The sequence below is a fragment of the Bos indicus x Bos taurus genome, chromosome 1 (genome assembly GCF_003369695.1).
Source record: "Bos indicus x Bos taurus breed Angus x Brahman F1 hybrid chromosome 1, Bos_hybrid_MaternalHap_v2.0, whole genome shotgun sequence".
NCBI lineage: Eukaryota > Metazoa > Chordata > Mammalia > Artiodactyla > Bovidae > Bos > Bos indicus x Bos taurus.
The window spans coordinates 20,625,296-20,641,043 of record NC_040076.1 but is presented as its reverse complement, the minus strand read 5'-3'; the positions used below and the strand labels follow the sequence as shown (position 1 = coordinate 20,641,043).

The window sequence follows — 15,748 nt, the reverse complement described above, 5'->3', positions numbered from 1 at the left end:
ATCAAAGTAAGAGTAAGACAAAAGCAAAACAGTTTTGCGATAGGTTTATTATTGATTTTGTTGAGGTGCCAAGGTTAATTGGATTTGAAATAATATGAGTAATATTAATATTATATAAAATAATGAGATATTAAGCCATTCTTTTCATCATTTTATAGAAGTAGTTTGTTTCCTCCACCCTTTCCACCTTTTTTGATAAAACTAAGCACTCTAGAACATCTTGAATAAATGCAAGAAGATAGATTAGCATTATTAATACATCTGAACTGAACTTTTAATACTCTTTAATTTTGGCCAGTGAAAGTGTTTTGTTAATCTGAGCTTTCAAAAATAAACGGGTAGACCCAAGGCACTTTGGTCTCATATTTCTCTGAATACCAAAATTCCTTTTCTTTTCTGTCTCTTTCAGGACACTTAAATCATTTGAAACAGAGCTGTGAGACTATATATGAGCTATTGACGATAACAGTGTGCATGTGTGTCTGTCAAGTCACTTCAGTCGTGTCCAACTCTTTGTGACCCATGGACTGTAGCCCGCTAGGCTCCTCTGTCCACAGGATTCTCCAGGCAAGAATACTGAAGTGGGTTACCATGACCTCCTCCAGGAGATCTTCTCAACCCATGGATCAAACCCACATCTCCCGTGTCTCCTGCATTGGCAGGCGGTTCTTTACCACTTGGGCTTCCTTCATATCTCAGCTGGTAAAGAATCTGCCTGCAATGCAGGAGACCCCAGGTTGATTCCTAGGTCAGGAAGATCCCCTGGAGAAGGGATAGGCTACCCACTCCAGTATTCTTGGGCTTCCTCTGTGGCTCAGCTGGTAAAAGAAACTGCCTGCAATGTGGGAGACCTGAGTTCGAGCACTGGGTTGGGAAGATCCCCTGGAGAAGGGAAAGGCTACCCACTCCAGTATTCTGGTCTGGAGAATTTCATGGACTGTATAGTCCATAGGGTCACAAAGAGTCTGACACGACTGAGCGACTTTCACTTCATTTCACTCTTTACCACTAGCGCCACCTGGGCAGCCCTAACACTGACCAAAGGGGGAAGCCTGGATAATAGGTAACATACCAAAACCAGGAAAACCTCATTACCTTAAATAGGATGAGATTGTGAAAGGAGGAACAAGCTGAATAAAACAGCTTGTTTGGTAGGACCTTTTTAGACTGCGTTACCTTTCCTCTGGAAAGATGTTGCAGGTAAATAAAATCAGGTCTTACTGGATAATAAGTGTAATATATGCAATTTATTTTCATTACAAAGGGTTTTTATTGTATCTGAAGAATTCCACAGAGGGCCATTAAAAATCCATTATAGTGTTTTTAGTTAGTGATCTGCTCTGCTTCCCAAAACATGGTCATTTTATGCAGTATTAGACTTATGTGCATTTCTGCTTCTTGCCTGGTCCTCATTCTGAATACTTACAAGTAATTACTTGAGAGGGTTTTTCTTGCCTTGTTGGCCATTTCTTAAAGGTACAATATAATTTATTTGAGCAAAATAAATATAGTAATGCTCTTTAGGAAAATTTCTCTTACATAAAAACTCAATTTAAACTCGAATGAAAGGTAATTTTTATTTGCAGTAATCGAAAGAAATGTACATTTCCAAAAGGAAAGGCTTCAAAGTTAAGAGTATTAATAATTTAGTTTGATAACAACATTAGCAATTATGTCTAGGAAAATAAGTTCTGTTTGCCATGCTCAGGAGGTTTCACTGGCTTTCTAAGATATCCCATTCTTCCACTTGGAATTCATGGTCTGTCTTTCAACTTACATTTTTTACTTATTTTATATGTAATTATTTTTTCCACATAAGTCCTTCTTCCACTGAGATCTATCTTTCCACCTTTGTGTGTTTTCATCCATATGTGGGAATTTTCATCTATACTTATATTTTTACTTCTCTGTAAACACATTTTACTCTCTCTAAACACCTTTTCTGTTGCTTCAGTTTTTCTCCTGTCCTAAAGCTCTCTTAAATTCCTTCCTTCTCTATAAAACCTTGTGTGGATGTGGCTGTCTTTTTCTTTCCAATAAGATTGTGTCTCTGCTGTCTTACACTAATACATCTTTGGGTAAAGCAGAGAGGGAGCATGCACTTGTTGGATGACCATGTTTTTCCACAGATTCTGCTAGGTGTCCTATATTATATGTCTCATTTAATTCACATAGCACTCAGGGAATGAGGAGCAATTTTGTCTCTTGTACAAGTGAAGAAACTGGGCAAAGTGAATTTAAGTAACATTCCCAAATTCCCTCTGGTAAAAAGCAACATAGCAAACATTTAAATCTTTTGCTCTTTTGCATCAAAATCTGTTCCTGCATTCAGATGTCTTTCCCTATATGTGTGACTATTTCATTTTCCCATCTTTCTGACAGCAAGGACTGTATAATGAGAATTTTTATCTGCTAGGTAGCTGTCACATAGCTGACCACATAATGGGCCTCAAATCTGCATTTAAGTCCTTGTATAACTCAGTTGTGTTTTACAGTGTTTTTCTTATGCTACTCATTTTAAATGTATAAATTTATAATTGGAAATGGTATATTTTTCCCTGTAAGCAAAAAATAACTCATATGAATAATGAAGGCTCTTTCAAAAAATCTGGCTTAGCATCTCCAAGTTGGTCATAAACGTATAAAAGTTTCTCATGTTTCTTGAGTTTAATTTCTGAGCACCGAAGAATTATGCTTTTGAACTGTGGTGTTGGAGAAGACTCTTGAGAGTCCCTTGGACTGCACGGAGATCCAACCAGTCATTCTGAAGGAGATCAGCCCTGGGATTTCTTTGGAAGGAATGATGCTAAAGCTGAAACTCCAGTACTTTGGCCACCTCATGTGAAGAGTTGACTCATTGGAAAAGACTCTGATGCTGGGAGGGATTTGGGGCAGGAGGAGAAGGGGACGACAGAGGATGAGATGGCTGGATGGCATCACTGACTCTATGGATGTGAGTCTGAGTGAACTCCGGGAGTTGGTGATGGACAGGGAGACCTGGCGTGCTGCGATTCATGCGGTCGCAAAGAGTCAGGCACAACTGAGTGACTGAAGTGAACTGAACTGACTGAGTCTGTGCATGGCAGATAATATTTGTTAGTTTATACAGCTTTGTGTTCTCTTCAGACCTACTTTTCTCAGATCGTTGAATCTTCATTGAGGACACAAAACATCTTTGAAAAAGTACTTTAAAAAGGCTTTTTTAAGAGGGAGGGTATATATGTATACCTATGGCTGATTCTTGATGTTTGACAGAAAACAACAAAAATCTGTAAAGCAATTATCCTTCAATTAAAAAATAAATAAATTTTAAAAACTAAAAAGGAATGTATTTGAGTCAATTCTATTGAGGTGGTTGAACCAAGAGCCTATTATACAGAGTGAAGTAAGTCAGAAAGAGACAGACAAATATTGTTTATTAACAAATATGAATGGAATCTAAAAAGATGGTACCAATGATCCTACATGCAGAACTGGAGAGGAGATAACAGACATAAAGAACAGACTTTGGATTCAGTAGAAGAAGGAGAGGGTGTGATGATTTGAGAGAATAGCATTTAAACATCAGTTCAGTTCAGTTCAGTTGCTCAGTCGTGTCTGACCCTTTGCGATCCCATGGACTGCAGAATGGCAGGCTTCCCTGTCCATCACCAACTCCTGGAGCCTACTCAAATTCATGTCCATTGAGTAGGTCATGCTATCAAACCATCTCATCCTCTATTGTCCCCTTCTCCTTCCACCTTCAATCTTTCCCAACATCAGGCTGTTTTCCAATGAGTCAGTTCTTCACATCAGGTGGCAAAAGTATTGGAGTTTCAGCTTCAGCATGAGTCCGTCTAATGAATATTCAGGACTGGTTTCCTTTAGGATGGACTGGTTGGATCTCCTTGCTGTCCAAGGAACTCTCAAGAGTCTTCTCCAACACCACAGTTCAAAAGCATCACTTCTTTGGCACTCAGCTTTCTTTATAGTCCAACTTTCACATCCATACATGACTACTGAAAAAAACATAGCTTTGACTACATGGACCTTTGTTGGCAAAGTAATGTCTCTGCTTTTTAATATGCTCTCTAGGTTGGTCATAACTTTTCTTCCAAAGAGCAGGCATCTTTTAATTTCATGGCTGCAGTCACCATCTGCAGTGATTTTAGAGCCCCCCCCTAAATAAAGTCTGTCACTGTTTCCATTGTTTCCCCATCTATTTGCCATGAAGTGATGGGACCGGATGCCATGATCTTAGTTTTCTGAATGTTGAGCTTTAAGCCAACTTTTTCAGTCTCCTCTTTCACTTTTATCAAGAGGCTCTTTAGTTCTTCTTTGCGTTCTGCCATAAGCGTGGTGTCATCTGCATATATGAGGTTATTGATATTTCTGCCAGAAATCTTGATTCCAGCTTCTGCTTCATCCAATGCAGCTTTTCTCATGATGTACTCTGCATATAAGTTAAATAAGCAGCGTGACAATATACAGCCTTGATGTACTCCTTTGTCGATTTGGGGCCAGTTTGTTCCATGTCCAGTTCTAACTATTGCTTCTTGACCTGCATACAGATTTCTAAGGAAGCAGATCAGATGGTCTGGTATTCCCATCTCTTGAAGAATTTTCCACAGTTTATTGTGATCCACACAGTCAAAGGCTTTGGCATAGTCTATAAAGCAGAAGTAGATGTTTTTCTGGAACTCTTTTGCTTTTTTTGATGATCCAACGGATGTCAGCAATTTGATGTCTGGTTCCTTTGCCTTTTCTAAATCCAGCTTGAACATCTGGAAGTTCGCGGTTCACGTACTATATTTTGAAGCCTGACTTGGAAAATTTTGAGCATTACTTTGCTAGCGTGTGAGATGAGTGCAATGGTGTGGTAGTTTGAGCATTCTTTGGCATTGCCTGTTTTGGGGATTGGAATGAAAACTGACCTTTCCCAGTCCTGTTCCTTAAAAAAAAAAAAAAGTACCTAAAAAAGGCATATCTAACTTTGAACTAAACTTAGGTGTGAATTTATATGTGCTTAGGAAAGTCAGTGTTTAATACTTTGCCTTGGATTTGGTATCTTAAAAAGACAATTCATTTTTTTTAATTTAAATTAAATAATATGTCTGAAGATATTTTCCAGGCCCAGCGTGTTCTTGGGTAGAGAGAGCAAATTACAAAAACGTTTTTACTGAACTCATACATATTGAGGTGACCTGTGAATGACTGACAAGCAACTCAGAAACTGCTCAGTAAATATTACCCATCTATTGTTTATCATTTAGTCTAAGCCAAGTTAATTAATAACTAAAAAAGAAGCTTTAGGTGATTGGATATTATTTCTTCACAGATCAGCATAAATTTCTTCCTTGCAACATGTATTCTAAGACAAACAGAAGTCATACTATACTACTTAGGCTAAATGAAAAATTTTATATAGGTTTTTTTTGTCAACCATTTCATATTAATTATGTAGGATGAAGGTGTGAGCTGCAGGAAATTAAAACAGAAAATAGGCTTGGTTCTTGGTCTAGTGGGATTTGCACTATGACAGGGGAGATTAGACATTGGCTTAAACAAACTGAGATACACTTAAAACATCCTAAGATATAACTGGTGAGAGAGGTGTAGATGAGTTCAGTAGAGACGGCCAAGATCTAGGGTAGTCAGGGTAATTGTTTCCAAGGAGGTACAATTTGAGAGGAGCCTTCAAAGAGGAGCAGGATTTTTGTTAGATGGACAAAGCAGGTGACAGAGCAATTAGAGTGAGTGGGAAATTGAAAGTTAAATTTTAGAAGTCCCTTAGAATGATGAAAATGAAAGCTTTGTTCAAATAACAAAATTTTATTTATTTTTTCTTAGCTTGCATCTATCATTGACCACTGGTTTTGATTAGTGCATGTTACTGTGTTTGATATCTGTGCTCTTTTATTATTTGTATGATATAAACTTTGAATTCTTAGACACAAGCAATCCATTCCCTTGAGGGTCTGATCACTTGATGGGACCCAGTGATCTTAGCTGCTAGATGATTGATCACTTTGCACCCTATGGAACACCATCCTATCAAGCTACATCCTAATAGCATCAAAACCTGTAACTTCTGGAGAAGCTAAACTAGGAGTGTTAGAGCTTACTTCTACATATTCTCCAGCTGTGCATGAACAGCTTGACTTCTCATCTATTTCACGGTGAAATAGAAATTTTCAGACATTCTTTTTTCCCTTTGAGCTACCAAGATTTTGTGCTGCTTCTTTACTGGTCATTTCCTGAAAGTGTTGGAGGATTTGACTATCCTAAATCACTTTTTGTAGAACCAGCACATCCCTATAATGGTCTGAGGCTTCTCCTTTAATTATTGATAAGGATTGCCTTGAGACGAGTCAAAGAAGAGACCAGATTGAAACAGGAATCTGTCGGGTTCCCTGTTGCATGTTTTTAATTCACACGCCCACATAACTACATCCAACAGAGGTGACCTGAATTTTCTCCTTTGATGTTACATGCCATGAATTCCCATAGCAGGTCAGGAACAAAGAGGGCATTTTAAAGCTTTTTTCTAACATTGCCCTGGCAGTGACTGACTGAGTCCCAGGAACCTGCTCCTGATTTTAGAATCATAAACATCAGTAGATCTGAGATGCTTGCAGAGTGACTTTGATTTCTCTTGGGTGGTCAAAACACAGCATGTGTGATATTTTTACAAACTATGGTTCACAAAGCACATAGTTCTAGAGCATTTTGTTTTCATCATGTTCGTGTCAGTGGAAACAGTTGTGCTTCCTGATGTCTTACAGAGATGGCCTTTTTGGTAATTTTGGGCTACATTCCCAAGGATCCTGCATGTTGTCTGACCCTTATTCCTGAGGAAATAAGTAGGACTTGGACTGACCTGTTGTGGATAATGTACTTTCTCTAAGAATGGCAGAAGTAAAAACATCAGACTAGGATGCTCTCCAGAAATAATAATGGGGAATCACATCCTGTTTTGTAAACTCTTTGTACTTTGCTCTCAGTGTGTTTGGTGAGAATATCAGTTTTAAAGGGCCATTATACTCTGAAAGATATAATTTTGCATTAAATTTGTTTTAGAGTTAAGGAAGATGAAGATAAACTAAGGAAGAGAAATAAGACATTATTAACAGTTTATAAAATTGGCATAGGTACACCTATAGGAAGTTTTTGAATGGGTGTTAATTTACAAGTTGACATTTCTTCTCTCCAGCAGTTTTATTTAAACTGCCTGTGATGATATGAAGATAAGAATGAATATCAATACTTAACCAGTGCTTCTTTTGAAAAAAATATTCTGGAAATCAGGTAAAAATAATACAAATAATTTTAGAAATGCATATTCCCTTTGTAAAAATAAACTATTTTCTTTATCAAGTTTGCTCTACAGATTCCTTCAAGAACTATATTTACCATCAAATTAATAGTTTAGAAACATTCCTTTGTTTCTAATATTTCATTTCTTTATAAAGAGCAGAATGTTTTACTACAGCATACATTCATAAATTCATTCCTTTAATAAAGTTATATTAGTAATATAATTACTTTTGTTGAAATATATTAAAGAGAATACAGAACATGTGCCTATTTGATTTGACTCGTTATAATTCTAAACAAAGGGCAGAGGTGAGATTTATGGAGAGAGTAACTTGGAAACTTACATTAACATATGTTAAATAGATAACCAATGGGAATTTCCTGTGTGTCTCAGGAAACCCAAACAGGGGCTCTGTATCAACCTAGAGAGGTGCAATGGGGAAGAAGATGGGAGGGAGGTTCAAAAGGGTGGGGATTTATGTATATCTATGGCAACCCACTCCAGTACTCTTGCCTGGAGAATCCCATGGATGGAAGAGTCTGGTAGGCTACAGCACACAGGGTCGCAAAGAGTCGCACACAACTAAGCGATTTCACTTCACTTCACTTCATGGGTGATTCATATTGAGGTCTGACATAAAATAACAACATTCTGCAAAGTGATTATCCTTCAATTAAAAATAAATTTAAAAATATTTCTTTTAAAATAAATTTTTATCAAATAAATATATGCAAACATATTTAAAATGCAAATAAGTTTAAAGTTAAAAAAAATCTAAAGAAACAAATCATTTGGCAGCAATACAGGAAGGAAGTCACTTTTAACTTCTTTACATTTATTTTACTTCTCTATTTTTTGAATAAAGTACATAGGCCTGCTCATGATTCCTCAGCTTAGATCTTATTGTTTTGATTTTTACTGCAAAAGTTGAAAATGTAAGCTCTCTGAAAACTCTGTAATTTTTTGCTCTATTCTTATAAAAGTATAGCTACATCACCCTTTTAATTTAAATCCAGATCTGAGTTTTTAAGTATGAAGACTGTACAAATAGTGTTTAATTTTGAGACTAGAGATATGATATGATTATATTCCTTTCATTGCAGGATTTTTGTTTTCCCTTAAATTAATAAGTGCTTGATTTACTTTTCTGTTTCCTCCATCTGCCTTCCTCATTCCCTCTCTCCCTTCCTTGTTTTGCTGTCTCAAAACTTCAAAATCTTTATAAAACACTCCTGCCTTCAATTTTATATGTAATCAAGTTGGTTAGATCATCTATGCCATTAAAAACTAATTTTTTTAAAATGTAATTCTTCCTGGGCCCTCTATTCTCCCAGTTTATCTTGTCTAGTTTGTGCAAAAAATATGTCATTCAGGGGCTTTTTTGACTGTCATCCTGGAAATTTGTTTCCATTTTATGATGTTGCAACCTCTTCCTTCTAGAAATTATGTCCTCCTTTATATATATATATATATATTTTTTTTTTTTTTTTCTTTTTTCTTGCTGGTACTTATGTTCTGGTAATGTTTTCAAAAGGATTCTACGGGTAATAAATATTTTACAAGCTTGTATGTCGAGAATTATCTATTCTACCTGATACTTGCTTGAATCTTTGACTGGGAATACAATTATAGGCCTAAAATAACTTTTACTCAGAACTTTAAAAGCATTTTTTAAATTACCTTCCAGTTTCTTATGGTATTGAGAAGATCAATGTCATTTTGATCCTAATATTTTATATATCACCTACTTTCTCACTAATAAAATTTTGAGATATTTTCTTTATTTCTGGTGTTACAGATTTTATCAGGATGTGTTTTAGTGTAGGTTTTTATTCATTCCTTGTTTTGGGACACTTGATAGATCTTTTTAGTCACAATACTTATGCCGCCAATTATGAGACATTTCTTTGTATTATATCCCTAATCATTTCTTCAGTGACATTTTTTTCTCATCTCCATTTCTTTTTTAAATTTGACTAGTTCATTAATCTGTTTATTTATTTATTTTTGGCAGTGCTGGGACTTTGTTGCCACGTGGGTTTTTGTCTGCTTGCAGTGAATGGGGGCTACTCTCTAGATGTGGTGTGCGAGCTGCTCATTGCAGAGGCTTCTTTTGTTCTGGAGCAAGGGTTGTAGGGCACACAGACTTCAGTAATCATTACACATGGGGTCAGCAGTTGTGGCTCCTGGCCTTAGAGCACAAGCTTAATAGTTGTGGCACATGGGTTTGTTGCTCCTTGGCATGTGGGATCTTCCTGGATCAGGGATCAAACCCATTGCTCCTATACTGGCAGGTGGGTTCTTTATCACTGAGTCACCAGGGAAGACTGAATGACCATTTCCTGAATTAGCATTTGTGAGAATTATCTCCATTGACAATCTACTTTTTTAAAAGTCTTTTCTCTCCTCTATGTATTAATTTTTCTTTTTCAGTTTATTATTATCTTTTAACATTTTTACTAAATTTTCCTTGTTATGTTTATAGGTTAAATTAGTAATTATATGCTTTATTCATTGTTTGCTTCTTATGTTTTTTATTGCGTCTTATTTCACTAGGGCAATATTTTCCCTCATATTTGTGGATGTTTATTATTCCTTTGAAATTTTCTTCTCACTGCAGATTCACTATTCTGAGTACCTTCATTCCTTTCCCTTGTTTCCTAATTTTTCCTTGATGGATTCCCAGTGACGGTTCTTGGCTTTCCAATCTTACTTTTGCAAGTGGTGCTGAAAACTTAATTGGAATTTTGTGCACAGGAGTGATTTATGTCAGCAGGTAGACTTCACTTTTGATCCATTGGGTTGGCAGTTGCCTTTTTTGATGGGCAAGACAACACATTATTATCTGTATTGGAGGTTATTTCTCTTTTGGAAGTTATTTACTCAAGAGAAAAATTCTTATTGTTTTTTTGAGCATTTAAAACCCCTGGGACTTAGCTGGGGAAGATTGAAGTTTCACACTTCCCTGTGTGCTTAGACTTTCATATAACCTATAACTTTTTGCATTTTGATACCAAGTCTCTTGGCTGCCTTTTGTATTACAGTTTAGGGCCATTCTAGTTCAATTTCTCCAGACACCATTTACTTCCTTTAGAAATGAGAAGTTAATCCTCTCATTCCTTTACAGTGGTTATGTGATCATAAACAGGTGCCTAAATGTTCCTCTTATCATTTTTCAAATAGTCTGTCTATTTTTAACTCGTAGCCTCAACCCTACCTTTAACAATACCTGGATATTCCAAAGTCTGAGCTTTTCCTGAAAATTATTGTGTAAGTATGTTTGTTATTTGTGATTATCATATGCTGTTTGTCTTTAATTTACTCTGTTAAATACAATTCCATTATTACACCCACTTTCTGCCTTTATATATTGTGATTTAGAGTTATAAAAATCCCTAGTTTTAGAAAATATTTGGGTTTGTGTGGTAGACTGGTAATGGCTTCCAAAAAAATATGTCCGTGTCTTTATTCCCAGAATCTGTGAATGATACCTTATTGGAGAAAGAGCCTTTACGATGTAATTAAGTTAAGGACATGGAGACGAGAAGACTATCTTGGATTATCAATATAGGCCCTAAGTGCATCACAGCAGTTCTTATAAGAAGGAGGCAAAGGGAGATTTAATACACACAACAGAGAAGGCAATATGAAGATAGAGGCAGAGACTGGAGTGATATGACGATAAGACAGGAAATGCCAAGAAATATAGAAGTCATCAGAAACTAGAAAAAGCAAGGAAGGGATTCTTCTCCAGAACCTGCAAAGAGAATGTGGTTCTACCAAAAAGATTGATTTCAGCCCATGAAACTAATGCTGAACTTCTGGTATTCAGAACTGTAAGAAAACAAATTTGTTTTCAGCCAGTAGGTTTGTAGGAATGTGTTACAGCAGCCACAAGAAACAAACATGGTTTGTATTAGAGTTTCTTTTTCTCCTTCATGCTTTGTGATGATTACTGAAGAAGGAAGGTATTTATTTCACCTTTTAGAAATGGGCATACTTTAATTCATAAGATAGTTTTATTTCTCAGAATTCTATCCTTGTCATATGAAGTATGCTCACTTTCAGAAGCATTGGAACTTTCTCAGATATAGAATTTTAAGAGTGTTTTTATGTATTCCTCTCCTCTTATTACGTAGTGGAAAAAAAGAAAATAAATGAGTTGATGTGCTCAGTTGCGTCTGACTCTTTGCAAAGCTATAGACTGTAGCCTGCCAGGCTCCTCTGCCCACGGGATTGTCCCCGCAAGAATACTTGGGTGGTTTGCAATTTCTTCCTCCTGAATTGCCATTTCCTCCTCCACAGGATCTTCCTGACCCAGGGTTCAAACCTGAGTCTCCTGTATCTCCTTCACAGCAGGCTGAACCACTGGGGAAGCTGCTATCTCCTATCACATGGATCCTGCTCCTTTCCTTGCCTTTATTACCCTTTATTTTTCTACTCCAATAATCTGTTGATTATATACTTAGTGTTGGGCATTGTGGTAAGCTTTGGAAATAAAGAACCAATAAATCAGTTTTATTGCTCTCCATGAGCTCATCATCTATTGGCATAGAAAAGAAACAAAAGCACAACATTTACTTGGTGTAAGACATAAATCCAAAAGCAGAAATAAAAATCCACAACTGAAATATGATATTGTAAGTGCTAAATTAGATATATGAGCAAAATGCTGTGATCTTACAGGCCCATAGCAAATAGCTGCACTTGACAGAAACGGAGAGGATTTATGAAGTACAACTTGAGCAGGGTCTTGGGAGGTGAACTGAACAAGGAAAAGGCATTTTATAGAAAGGACTGCCTCAACACAAGACACATAATGTTAAAGAGCATGGATTATTTGGCTGGCAAGATATTTAATATGCTCAAGCATAGATTAAAGGTGGAAGAGTATAGGGTCATGAGACTGTAAATGTTGGAATCAGATTATGATGAATACATGTTTGCTATGTAAAGAAGTACAGGTGTTTATTATTTTTGAAATGAAGAAAAATGGGCTTAAAGCAAAAAAAAGAAAGTGGCATGGTTGATCAGGCGAAAAATTCTGCAGAATTTTGATTATTGGAAGGATGAAGAGAAGCTAGAAGATCAGTTAGGTGTCCCTTGTAAGAAACCAGGTGAGCAGTAGACGAAAATGACCAGATCCAAAGCAGAGGTGATGAGACAAAGATGAGAGAATGGAATGAAGAGCTAGTTATGAAGCATAAGTGGCGAAGTGATGGAAATCTACCACTCAGTGGAAGTGGTAAGGGCAATGCTGGCTCTCACAAAGTGTGATTGGAGGTTAGGGGAGAGGAATTCAATTGAGCCTGGGGGTGGGCAGAGGAGGTGACACTTCAGTGGAATCTTGAAAGAAGGAACAAAGTTATTTGAAACAGAGAAACTGTGGCAGCAAGGCTCCCCCAACACTGGAGATAATCTGAGAAAAGACATGAATGTGAGAAACAGATTGGCTGCTGCATTAACTCTAGGTGCTGTGCCTCTTGTGGGGTAAGACAGTCTATTGGGATGCAAGGTTAAAAGGAAGTCAGTGGAAGTCTCTGGGTGATTTTCCTCATCATTTCTTTCCCTAAATGTTCATTTTCACATTTATGTAAATCTTTATGCCTGGACCAATGTTTTGTCCACTACTTATACTTTCTTCCTTTTAAAATATACTCAGAACCTCTGTCTTTAAGGATAGCCATCCTAATATCATGTTCTTGAGAGAAATGTATACAGATTTGTACTCATTAAAATTTTATACAACTGTTTTGTACTCTTGTAATACACATTTTATTAAGTCAGCACATATCTAGCCAGTAGAAGGGAAGAGTCAAGATACTGTTCATGGCTCCCATTGGATTTCAACACACTAATGTGTTCTCTTTTTGACCCGTGTTAAAGAAAAAGACAGCACCTCATAGCAGGGCTTTATAGTTCTCTGTATTACAAGTATCCTGCCATGTTTGACTATTTCTTCTTGAGTTTTGTTTTCTGAAAAAAAGAAAGCAGGAAAAGAATAAACTTTATAGTGTGTAAGCTAAATAATATATTCTAAAGTGCTCTAGCTCAGAGATTTACATAACTTTTTGAGCATATGCCATAGTTAGAATCAATTTCCTTTCATTAAAAGTCTCAAAGTTAATTAATTTAGCTAAGAATTGGGGACAAAATGACAAACATGGCAACAATTCCCCAGTCTAATTAAATAGCTGTTAGGATCTAAAAAACAGCTCTTTACTGAAAGTTTTAAAACCAGAATCACAGAAATTCATCTGCCTTTGTGTTCAATAGCCCATCATATCCTTTCATAATTGGAAGTTGAAGTCTGATCACTGGGGTATAGGCTCAGAGACCACACAATAGTAGTATGTTGCTGAAGATTAACTTTTTAGGATCATCAAAATCAATAGTCTAAATTTTAATAACAGCAACCAGAGCTTCAGGTACAGTATAACAAAGGTTTTAGAGCCAGTGGTATATAATATTAACTTGAATTTAGCACCCTTAATTTGGCATCTTGGTAGGCTTGCCACTCTTGACAATATCCCCTGACTCAGAATTTCCCCTCAGTTCAGTTCAGTAGAGTCGCTCAGTCGTGTCCGACTCTTTGTGACCCCATGAATCGCAGCACGCCAGGCCCGCCTGTCCATCACCAACTCCCGGAGTTCACTCAGACTCACGTCCATAGAGTCAGTGATGCCATCCATCCATCTCATCCTCTGTCGTCCCCTTCTCCTCCTGCCCCCAATCCCTCCCAGCATCAGAGTCTTTTCCAATGAGCCAACTCTTCACATGAGGTGGCCAAAGTACTGGGGTTTCAGCTTCAGCATCATCCCCTCCAAAGAAATCCCAGGGCTGATCTCCTTCAGAATGGACTGGTTGGATCTCCTTGCAGTCCAAGGGACTCTCAAGAGTCTTCTCCAACACCACAGTTCAAAAGCATCAATTCTTCGGCTGTCAGCCTTCTTCATAGTCCAACTCTCACATCCATACATGACCACAGGAAAAACCATAGCATTGACTAGATGGACCTTTGTTGGCAAAGTAATGTCTCTGCTTTTGAATATGCTATCTAGGTTGGTCATAACTTTCCTTCCAAGGAGTAAGCGTCTTTTAATTTCATGGCTGCAGTTACCATCTGTAGTGATTTTGGAGCCCAGAAAAATAGTCTGACACTGTTGCCACTGTTTCCCCATCTATTTCCCATGAAGTGATGGGACCAGATGCCATGATCTTCATTTTCTGAATGTTGAGCTTTTAGCCAACTTTTTCACTCTCCACTTTCACTTTCATCAAGAGGCTTTTGAGTTCCTCTTCACTTTCTGCCATAAGGGTGGTGTCATCTGCATATCTGAGGTTATTGATATTTCTCCCGGCAATCTTGATTCCAGCTTGTGCTTCTTCCAGTCCAGCCTTTCTCATGATGTACTCTGCATATAAGTTAAATAAGCAGGGTGACAATACACAGCCTTGACGTACTCCTTTTCTTATTTGCAACCAGTCTGTTGTTCCATGTCCAGTTCTAACTGTTGCTTCCTGACCTGCATACAGATCTCAAGAGGCAGGTCAGGTGTTCTGGTATTCCCATCTCTTGAAGAATTTTCCACAGTTTATTGTGATCCATACAGTCAAAGGTTTTTGCATAGTCAATAAAGCAGAAATAGATGTTTTTCTGGAACTCTCTTGCTTTTTCCATGATCCAGAGGATGTTGGCAATTTGATCTCTGGTTCCTCTGCCTTTTCTAAACCAGCTTGAACATCTGGAAGTTCACAGTTCATGTATTGCTGAAGCCTGGCTTGGAGAATTTTAAGCATTATTTTACTAGCGTGTGAGATGAGTGCAACTGTGCGGTAGTTTGAGCATTCTTTGGCATTGCCTTTCTTTGGGATTGGAATGAAAACTGACCTTTTCCAGTCCTGTGGCCATTGCTGAGTTTTCCAAATTTGCTGGCATATTAAGTGCAGCACTTTCACAGCATCATCGTCCCAGATATCCTAGTCTGAAGGCTGAGAGTAGTTATATGAACGTAATCTTCACGTGTAAGAGTTGGCAGATATAGTATTTGACCCATATTACAATTAATGTCTTGGTAGTGTAGGAGAAAGAGGAATGAAGAAAAGCTACAGAGAAAGAACTTACGGTAGGCTGTCATTTTCACATCCTCTCAAGCTGCTCTTCATGACCTGCTCATGAAAGCCTCGCTTTATCTCAAAGACATTCCTCTGTCTCAATAGCAACTGGATTCTAGTCCTTGCCTAAGCACTGCCACCCCGCATGAGTCTTAATACACTAGAGTACATCTGCCTAAAGCTTCTATTTTTTTTTTCCCCTGAATTTGTTACTGCTCTCATACCCTAGGTCTGTTTCTGGGGCCCAGGCAGATTTAGCTATGTGAGCTAGAGCAGTGATTTGACTGGATGGATCCTACCGACCTGAGGGTGCACGGGGACAGCTCAGGATCCCAT

At 37.5% G+C, this 15,748-nt stretch overlaps 1 long non-coding RNA gene across 1 annotated transcript in view; it reads left to right on the top strand.

Moving 5' to 3' along the window:
- LOC113895402 overlaps window positions 1-15,748 on the top strand; it is a 675,663-nt gene that overhangs the window by 202,495 nt on the left and 457,420 nt on the right. The gene's annotated exons all lie outside the window — the stretch shown is intronic.